The 10859-nt window shown below is 42.3% G+C and overlaps 1 protein-coding gene across 8 annotated transcripts in view; it reads left to right on the top strand.

The window, feature by feature from the left end:
* The first annotated feature begins 3337 nt into the window (after nt 1-3337).
* The window catches only part of IRF2 (interferon regulatory factor 2), a 152067-nt gene continuing 144545 nt past the window's right edge, over nt 3338-10859 (top strand). For 3 of the 8 annotated variants that reach the window (XM_029584455.1, XM_029584519.1, XM_029584308.1), the window contains exon 1: nt 3338-3689. The gene's annotated coding sequence lies outside the window, so the exon portion shown is untranslated. The remainder of the gene's footprint in view (nt 3690-10859) is intronic. The other 5 variants (XM_029584746.1, XM_029584673.1, XM_029584591.1 and 2 more) reach the window with 3 other exon arrangements.

The raw sequence follows: 10859 nt of genomic DNA, 5'->3' as shown, positions 1-10859 counted from the left end.
GCGAAGCAATGTGACAAGGTGATAGCTAAAGCCAGAATTCTGGGCTGCATAGAGAGAGGAATTACCAGTAAGAAAAAAAAAGGTGATAATGCCTTTGTACAGGTCCTTGGTGAGGCCTCACCTGGAGTACTGCATTCAATACTGGTGCCTGTATATCAAAAAAGATAGAGACAAGATAGAGGCAATCCAAAGAAGAGCGACCAAAATGATGAGGGTCAGCATTAGAGGATTTATGGGGAGAGGCTAAAGGATCTGAATATGTATACTCTGGAAGAGAGGAGGAGCAGGGGAGATATGATACAGAACTTCAGATACCTGAAAGGTTTTAATGATGCACAATCATCAAACCTTTTCCATTGGAAAGAAATCAATAGAACTAGCAGGATTGAATTCAGACAGTAATCGAGGGCCCTGACTTTTATGGTTTGAGGAACAAATAAACATGGGGGTAACTGGCTGATGTGGCACTTGCTGTCCTTATCTCTAAGCCTGATACTTTTGATGCAACTCCAACATTGCTCTCTGCTTCCACAGCAACGGTTAAGGGAAATTGGATTCAAACAGCATCTGAGGGCCCTGACTTCTACAATCTGGGAAACTGATAAGCATGGGGGTAACCTCTACAATGCAGTAGATACTGGCATAAGCTTGCTGGGCAGATTGGGTGGATCATTTGGTCCTTTTCTGCTGTCATTTCATTTTTTGGACCTAATCCATTTTCTGCCTGCCAACAGTGGTGGCTCCTTGATGACTTGGGTTTGGCTCCTCTCTTCAACTCAATAGAAGCAACTTTATCTCCTCTCTTTCCTGGACCTGGCTCCTCTTCTGCCTGCCAATGGCAATGGCTCCAACTCACCAAACTTTACCAAAGTGAAGTGTGTGGTAGATGATTTCATAGGCAGAGCCGTGACTAATCTGCAGCTGGTTTGCCACTTCATTGACTCTCATGTTGCTGAGAATCATTATGTGGACTTCTTCAATGTTCCTTTAACAGGTCGATGTGGACAAAACCCTGATCGGTCTTCGTCAGTGACACCTGTTCGGCCATTTTTTTTTTTTTTTTAAATATCAAGCCATTTGTATGCGTTGCTGTGGCAAATATCATCACCGTACTCTTCTCATAGTCTTACTGAATTTACACATCTTACACCTTTAGCCCACAAAAATCAAATCACTGCATGCTACTCTTCTTTGGTGCAGGTGATAAAGTGAGAAGCCATACTGACTGCAAACATGGAATGGAAACGCCTGTTACGGTAAGATACTGTGTGACAAGCTGAAGCCAGCATTTTGGAGTAAACACCAAAGACAGCTGTTACAAAGTGCTGTGCTGCATGACAATATTTGTCCCTATACTGTTGCCCACACTGTTGAAATACTCCAGCTGTCGTGTTTTGAGATCTTAGGACATCCATCATACAGTCCTGACCTTGCTCAGTCAGATCAGCATCTGTTTGGACCCAAGGGCAGGCGTTAACTTGAAAGCACCAGGAAAAGTGTACAGAAAAACCTGTTTTGTACACCCTCCGACTTAATATCATAGCGATATTAAGTCGGAGGCACCAAAAAAAAAAAAAAAAATCTGCCCACGGGTTTGAAAACGGACACCAGTAAAATTAAGTGTCGGTTGTCGGACCTACTGACAGACGCAGTTTCCGTTAATAAGGAGGCGCTAGTGTCCCTAGTGCCTTCCTGTTAGTGTGTGGCCTCATTTCAATATAAAATTGTACACCTAGGAGAGGTGCCTGGGCGCTCGTGGGGAGAGCGGGCGCTCGACTCGGAGCGCCGGCTCTCCCACACCTCTTATTGCATCGGCTTCTCTATCCCTATCTTGCTCCCAGGGCTGGTGCAAGAGTATTTGGTGCCTCAGGCGAACTTTTGATCCTCCAGCACAGTGCTCCCTCCTTTGGCAGTATTGGCTTTCCCCCTTGGGCCTCATATACTGGTGGATTTTGCTGCCTTTCAAAATTTTGACAGTAAAGGCAACTGCCTAGTTTGCCTAATGGAAGCGCCAGCCCTGCCTGCTCCTCTCCTCTCCCCACCCCACTCCCTGTAATTTTAGTTTATCCCTCCAACTTTCTGTTTATTCCACCTCTGCCCTCCTCCTGCTACTCATCTTTCCGTCTATCCCAGGCTAGCTAGTCTCTTTGACCTCCCCAGCATATTTCCTTCCTTCCATCCTCTACTTACCCCTTATATAGTCTGCTAACTATCTTCCCCTTATACTTAGGGCACCAAATTTTGAAGAAATGAAATATCTGGGCTGAAGAATAGTGCAACCGTGCCAAGGAAAAGCCTCTACCGCCGTCCACTTCAAAGGGTCACTACCCCCCCCTCCCCCCCTAATTTCCAGGATCTCTCACTCCTCACTATCCAATCCTGTCCATAGGTGCCTTAAGTTTAAATCCAGCCTTGCCTATACATTCCCCCACCTACCTTCCACTTTTTGGTTCTGTCCAGCAGCACCATCAACTGAGTAAATCCTGAAGCAGATAGGAACTGAAGGAAAGCAGGAAGTGCAGCATGGGGCTCAATGAGGCTTGCAAGGGGTATTTTGTCAGACTCACTAATGCCACGGCATGAAGCACTAGATGAGGAGAATGAAGAGAGAAGACAAGGAAGTAAACAAAGAATACAGAAAATGATGGCGTGTGAGGGTAATAAAACGTCTCCCACTCATTTTTACAGCAAAATCAGGATTCAACTTTGGCATATCCTTTGTAGCAGGAAAACAACCTTATCCTAAGTTTTCAGAGTACAATAAAGAATAAGAAAATTAAACAGGAGTTAAAGAAAATCAGACAAGCTTCCCCCCTCCCCGGCTCAATCATGGGAGAAAACAGGCAACAAATAAGGGAATAAAAAGGAAGTGCTGCCCTACCTGCTTTATCTCTAACTAGAATGTGAATTATAGAAGTAAAGCCTAAGGACTATAAAGAAAGCTGAAAAAGTGCCTGCAAATAGCAAAAGATATAAGTACTACACAGAACAAAACGTACGAGCTAATACCAAATAAAGGATTTGATCCTCGAAAAAAACAAAAACAGAAAGAGACCAAGTAGGACACACAAACAATTCGCGAAAAATTATCAGAAACTCAGCTAAAGCACAGGCCCTGGCAACACGGAGAAATATTTGCACGGTTCCGAGCCGATTGTCTCGGCAACAAAAGCCTCCAGTCCGCCCAACTCTCCTTCTCCTTCCCTGCTGAGCACATCCGATTGGGCTGGGCAGAGGGGGAAGTGAAAATGAAATTGACTTTTCCGAGAAATGCAGAAAGCGGCTTCGTGCACCAATAGGAGACCGGAGCAGGCTTGCGCGTTTCTCGGGTTTCAGCCACACCGCCCTACGAAGCGTCCCCTCCCCTCCCTGCCTCTGAGCAAACACGAAACAAACAAACTGGGGGGAATTTCCACCCGCGGCTCCGTTTCCTCTCCTTGTTTTGCTTTCGATCTGCTTGAGCCTAAGCTCTAACTTTAGTTTTCGTTCCTGTGATTGTTTTTTTTTCTTTACTGGGATGTTTTAACTTCCTTTTTCAAACACTGGGCATTTAAGTGATCAACAGCCTGTCCATTTTTGTAAGGTAATTTTCCCCCTCTTCTTTCTAAAGACTGTACTTCAACGTTTACTGCAGGGATCGTTTGCAAACAGGAAGTGTCCGCTTACAAAATGCTCTTCAAGATAAAAAGGTCAGCGCTGTTGGCGATCATCTGATTTTAGTTTCTGATATATGAGATTTAATTTCACTTTTGGATTTAAGGATGATGAAAGCAGGGAAGGTAAATCAAAAGCGCTTCAGGCACAGCTGACTCGTGCAGCTGAATGAAGTGCATTTTGGGCTCAAGATGTCTACTTTAGGCTTTTACGAATTTTAAATTCATTTTTGTATTCAAACATTAAGCAAACAATTGTGTCAGCACCAAAGGATTTACTATTATGCGACTAGCTACTACGATGTGCATTATGATTATTATTTCTTAGACTTGTCGAAAATAGTATAAGGCATTTAACAAATTGCTTTGGTCAGCTGAGAGGTGGCGATTGAAAATCTGCAAGTGATTTTCTTCAGCGCTGGTCTGGCTTATTTTTTTTGCCAGGAATTGTGCAAAGACATTCCTGACATGTTTTACGATTTCAGTAGCACAGGGACATGCAGATTTCCCCCCATATGACAAAGTAAAACTAGGAAGTATGCTGGGAAGGAGACGATTTTTTTTTCCTGCCCGATGTAGCTTATTTAGGACTTAGGTTACAGACTGTAGAAATATAGGACTAAAAATAAACTTGAATATCGGTGCTGTTCGTCTAGACTGTATTTCATTATATTGCTGGTTTCATGTTACTCGATAAATTGTTAGACGGGTGGGACTTCGGGTTGAATAATTTTTGCTCTCAGTAGTCTGCTATGCTCACGGGAAAAAATATAACCTCCTCACATACTTGTTGCAGTTCAATCGTAGCATTTTTTTTTCTTGGTGAGATTAAATATAGACACTTTTTCTTTTGTGTTTAAATGATGCATTCGTCTGGGTTAAAACGAGAGAAGGCAGAGCTGTTTTCTAGGTAAGCACTTAAAATGGAGCACGTCTGGAATACGGAAAACACGAAAGCCTCTCCGCGAGAGGCCTTGCAGAGGCCCTCCCAGCCCCGTTCTCTCCTCCCTCTCTGTCCGCGTGTGGAAGCTCTACGAGAAACGTACGCGCCTTGCTAGCTAGCAAGTCTTTTATTATGTTCGCACAGAAGTACCGAGGGCATTTGCAGCTGAAACTTGATTTTCTTTCCATGGCTGAGCTAGGCTTTGGCGGACATGCAGCCGGGCGGGGGAGGGGCATAAACCAAGCTGCTGTATGTCCGTCCGGCTTAAAATAGGCCGCACGTTGCACCCTGAGAATCGAATTTGAGCCCCCCCCCAAAAAAAAAACCAAAAACCCGGGATCGGTGGGACACAGGACTGCCCCCACTAAATTTTGCTCGCGCAACATGCCCAGCTCTGCCCCCGATTGTAGGCATTAACTCAACCGGAATCTTTCATTCTTCCTTTGGCTCTGCAGGCCCACCTTCAGCGTAGCCTGAGCTTTATTAGGGAGCAGCGGCCGTACGGTTCGCACATTCATTGAGTATTTCTCCTATACATCCCCCTTTGCTTACTTTCTATTTTCTCTGCAGCTGGCCTTCTATCCCCTCCCCCACCCTCTTCTCCCTGTTCTGGCGGCTCCGCCGATGATGGGCATCTCACTTGGCCAACGGGAGGAGCGCAGAGCTGCGGCCACCCAGCCAATGGCTGCGCGCTGCAGATGCGGATGCTCGCAGTGCGCGTCAGAGCCTTCAGTAGGGGCCTGGCTGAGGGTTCTGTGTGTTTAAATCATATGAATACATTTCTCTATGTGGAATAGTTACATGCAGTCTTTATTTTCCTTTGGCTTAACGTTTAATATGTTATTTTAATTGCACCTTTTTTTTCTCCCTGATTTTGTGTGACAGTTTCTCTAATTTTTTTTGTCACCGTGTTCATCACTTAAGGCCAGATGCACTAAAGGATTTTGCCTGTTTTGAGCCTTATCAAAAAAATGTTTAGCATACCTGACCCTCTAATTTTTCTGGTTTCATTCCTTTGCTGTTATTTTTCAATTTCACTTTTTTTTTTTATTCCCATGACTTATGAGAGACTTTAGATATACATAGTAATGACGTCCATACAGACTGTCCAGCAAGTTTCTTGTAGTAGTAACTATTATTTAATGAGAACCAGTATTGCCAACTGTCAGTAAAATGCCAAATTATTTCATGTAAGTAAAATTGTCTTTGGGGCTGGGCAATACTACTTGGGAGTTGGGGAATCTCAGGATCATAAATCCGGCCGTTCATAACGTGGTAAAGGTAAAAATGTGCTGAAAAAAAAGGTTGTCAGTAAAAATCTCAGACTCCGTTTAAAGCATTTTTCATCAGTTACCAACCTTGGCAAGATTACACATCAAGATCTTGTGTCCAGTTCTAGAGGCCATATCTTTTTAAGGACTTTAAAAACTTAGGGGCTGATGCAATACAGTGCATTCAGCCTGATGCGCGGTTGGACGTGCATTTTAGATGCGCTAGAATAACTCCCGATTTGGGATTACCGCTCTCAAAATGCGTGTCCACACAGGCACATAGCTAATAGCACTCATTACATGTAAATGCCATGAGATGAGGCTATTAACTCTTACCCCGAATCAAAAAATCACCGTGCACCCAATGCACACATTTTAACATGCAAAACTTTATGCCAGTCCCCCGAGCTGATGTTAAGTTTTCAAATGCGCCAAGCCTCCACAAAAAAAGCAAAAAGTACTGCTTTTCTGTGGTTCCGACTTAATATTGTCACAATACTAAGTACAAGGAACCACAGAAGGCAGTATCAGGAAAAAAAGGTTTTGATGATGGTCAAGTTAGGAAAAAGGACGCTCAGTTTATGAGCGTCCATGGTCCTAATCCGTGGCTACGTGTGGGTTAGAAAAACGGACGCAAACATAGCCACGTCTCCTGGGCTCCTGATGCCAAGGACACACTAGGGACGCACAACTGATTCTTAGCTCGTCCTTTTTAGTGCGGCAACTCATTTAGATATTTAATAAGGCGCCTAGGAGATGTGGCTGTGTGTGTTAAAAAAAACGGGCGTCTGGTTTGGACGCACATTTTTACCCGCAGCTTATTGCATCAGCCCCTTAGTAGATTGTGATACCTTTTGAAAGGATCAGCAAAAAAAAAAGATGAGCTTCTGAGACATCAGAGAAGTGGTCTGTGAGGTGCCAAAAGCTAATGTAGTACATCTTTGTAAAAGATTGCTCCTTTTAAAAAAAAAATATAACTTAAGCCTCCAGTTGTATCCAGAACCAATGTATTTATTTAAAATATTTTTTTGCCTATAATATGCTAGGTGAATTGCAATATTTAAACATCAAATACAATTAAACAAATTAAAATGCAAATGTAAAGCAAAACATTAAACACACCAATGTAGCTACTAGATCTCTACATTCAGGACATTCAAATGATGGAAGCAGAAGATCCATCAAAATGGTACAGGCACTGCAACATCGATTCTATTCAGAGAAGCATAAGGCGTGCAGAATGTACTTGCTAGATGAGACAAAGGAAAGTGGGAAACAATAGAAACATTCAAATAGATTCAGATAACTTTATTAACACAATAGTTTTACACGTCTTGCCAAAGTAATACATGATTAAAATGAGGAAGAGAGAAAATAACAATAAAGTAAAAGTACAGTAACAAGGACAAGTCTCAGGTTTTGATGCTGGCCATATTGTCCCTGTTCAGACTATATTTCTGGCCTGATTTGCTGCTATAGCTGCTGTTTCTTCTGTTTCCCTCAGGATTATACAGTTTTTCAGGGTTTTGTGTTACTTCACAGAATGCCTGGTATTGGAGAGCGTATGTATTGCTGTTAAGATGCCATCAGAATTTGAATATTTTTTTGTATGGTGCGTAGTAAGGGAAAACAACCTAGTTCTGCTCTGCACCCATAATTCTGGGTGTTTGTGTGGACACGTAGTGTCTGCAGAACCAGAAATTTAGGATTTCGGTATAGTTTGGAGTTAATGATAGACCCCCAAATCTCACTCCCACCTAAAAGGATTGGTTGAATAACGCTATGAAATAATTTTAAATAGGAGCTTTACTGGGGGGTTGAATTTATCCAGAGGTTTCTTTTTGCCTATGAGATTTTTGGAGCTTTTTCTTGTGCGTCTTTATAGCCAATTCAAAACTCCCAGGTGCATGTATCTCAAGTATCTATAGTCTAGTTTGTACTTAGATTCTTTCTACATAAAGAAGCTTCTGTAAATTACAGGAAGGGAGTGCATTCAATATAAAAATAAATTCAAGGAGAAGGGGACATGATATGAAGATGGAGGGAAGGAGGTGCAGAAGACAACATATAAGGAGATATTACTTTACTGAAAGCAGAGTAGGTTTCTGCAATAGAAACAGAGACCATATGATGTTGGGAAAAGAACGTAAGGCCCATCTGGTCTGCCCAATTTAATTCTTGTTGAGGGCCATAGACCCCAGTTAATTTCTGGCTTTTTATTCACTTCTTTACTGCCAAGAATCCTTGGTGCTTTCTTGAATTCTATTATTGATTTGGCTTCCACCATTTTCAGTGTGAGGCAATTCCATGCATCCACCAATCTTTCTGTGAAAGTATAATTTGTTACTCCTGATATTGTGACTTTAATTTTAATTTAGTTTCATACTTTTATTTTGCCTTTCATAGCTGGTCAGTCGATTCAAAGTGGATTTCATTGGACGGTTAGTCAAATTAGAATATCATAGTATAGTTAAGTAGCACTGAAAGCATTATTTTACAGGTAGTTTGCATGCATTGAAGTGTGCTGGTATAAGATCAGGGATGCTCAAACTGGTTCTTGGGGCCCTCTGGGCTTTCAGTATATGCATGAGATTTTCATATACTGCTTCTAATGTATACAAATATTTTTCATGCATATTCATTGGGGATATTCTGAAAACCTGACGGGCTTGATGGGGGGGGGGGGTGCCCGAGGACTGATTTGAGTGCCACTGCAATAAATAAGGTATGATTTACAAAACAGCTTCTTTAATTAACTCAGCAATTATTTACAAAGACCAATTTTTTCAGTAGTTATTTACATCCAGTGTGGGTGGGTTAGGTCAAATTTAGAACACTGTTAGTTTCTAGAACTTCTTTTTCACTGAAGAATGTATTGCTCCTTAGCATTTGGGTAGGTCAGTACCAAGGATTAGGTTATGCACCTCTGCAAACAGATGGAGACAGAGCAAAAGCTGACGTAATGGTATATAATGGTATAAAGTCAACAGCCTTCTAACTCATCTGCCTTCTAATCCCACCGACCCTGCTCTTTACCAGTCTCTTCAACAATCATCCCCCAACAACAATGGTCTGGAAACACTTGAACCCATCTCTATCTTAGAGATACAAACTCTTATAAGAAGAATGAAACCTTCCTCCCACCCTTTGGATACTATCCCCACCAAACTGCTCCTGGCCATCCCTGACTCCATCGCTAAAACATTGTCGGACATCATAAACTGCTCACTCTCCCAAGGACTATATCCTGACGACCTCAAATTGGCCTCCATCAAACCTCTACTCAAGAAACCCAACTTGGATCCTAAAGACCCCAACAACTTCCGTCCTATCGCCAATCTCCCATTCATAGCCAAGATTCTAGAAAAAGTTGTCAATACTCAACTCTCCGAATACATAGAAGAAAACAAAATCCTATTCCAATCACAATACGGATTTCGCAAATCACTGAACACAGAATCCCTCCTCATCTCCATGTCTGACTTCATATTAATGGGCCTTGACAAAGGCCAATCCTTCCTCTTAATTCTACTGGACCTATCAGCCGCCTTTGATACGGTCAATCATTCCATTCTCACTTCCATTCTGGCTTCTATAGGTATCTCAGGCACCGCTCTCTCATGGTTTAAATCTTTTCTCTCCAACAGAGGCTTCAAGGTTAAGATACAGAACAAAGAATCTTCACGAATGGACGCATCCATAGGAGTCCCTCAGGGCTCCTCACTGTCACCTACACTCTTTAACATTTATCTTTTACCTATCTGCCAACTCCTCTCCAACCTTAACCTCAAACATTTTCTCTACGCCGACGACATCCAGATCGTGATACCCATTAAAGAATCTTACACAAAAACATTGGTTCACTGGGAAAACTGTCTCTTCGAAATTAAACATCTCCTGGCTAACCTAAACCTAGTTTTAAACTCCTCTAAAACAGAACTGCTTCTCATCTCCCCAGATAACAATGCCATCTCTAATCCTCCAACTATCCCAACTACTTCACAGGTGAGAGATCTAGGAGTATTAATTGATAACCGGATGAACCTTAAAGCTTACATCAACAGAACCACCAAGGACTGTTTCCACAAACTCCAAGTTCTGAAAAGAATTAGACCACTCTTCCACACTCAGGACTTCAGAACCATTCTACAAGCTATCATTTTTTCTAAGATCGATTACTGTAACTCTATCCTACTGGGCCTACCTTCCTCCTATACTAGACCCCTCCAGATGTTACAAAACGCTGCGGCAAGACTACTGACAAACTCCAGGAGGAGGGACCATATATCTCCAATCCTAAAAGATCTCCACTGGTTGCCTGTTCACTTTAGAATCCTCTACAAATCTCTTTCCATAATATACAAAACCATCCATCAACACACCCCACTCGACTTACAATTCCCATTCCAAATTTATAACTCCGCCAGACCAACAAGAGACACACTCAGAGGATCTCTTCAAGTGCCCCCAGCCAGATCTACCAAACACATTACCTTGAGAGATCGGGCCTTTTCAACAGCCGGCCCCCTTCTATGGAACTCCATCCCACCGGACCTTAGACAGGAGCCCAGCCTCCCAACCTTCAGGAAGAGACTTAAGACCTGGCTGTTTAAAAAAGCTTTCCCGGACACCGATTAATTCTATTCAGCCAGATTCTACCACTTCCACATGTAAAAATGTTATTACTAATGTAAATACCTATACCTAATGTTATTCTCTCCCTTTTCTTCTCTCCTCCCAGTTCTTTTACCTTGTTATTTGTAACTGCTTCCTTCTACACAAATAGGTTATTGAATTGTTCACTGTACACCCCTGTTATATGTAAACCGGCATGATGTGTTTGCAACATGAATGCCGGTATATAAAAATTTTAAATAAATAAATAAATAAATAAATATATAGTCTTACCCTGACATCAGCCTGCCAGTATCCTCTGGTTCCAGAAGATGGTGGACATGCATTTCCCTTCAGGGGATTGCCTGTGGGTTAAAA

The sequence above is a fragment of the Rhinatrema bivittatum genome, chromosome 1 (genome assembly GCF_901001135.1).
Source record: "Rhinatrema bivittatum chromosome 1, aRhiBiv1.1, whole genome shotgun sequence".
Lineage (NCBI taxonomy): Eukaryota > Metazoa > Chordata > Amphibia > Gymnophiona > Rhinatrematidae > Rhinatrema > Rhinatrema bivittatum.
The sequence above is the reverse complement of the archived record's forward strand: the minus strand, read 5'-3'. Positions and strand labels throughout refer to the sequence as shown.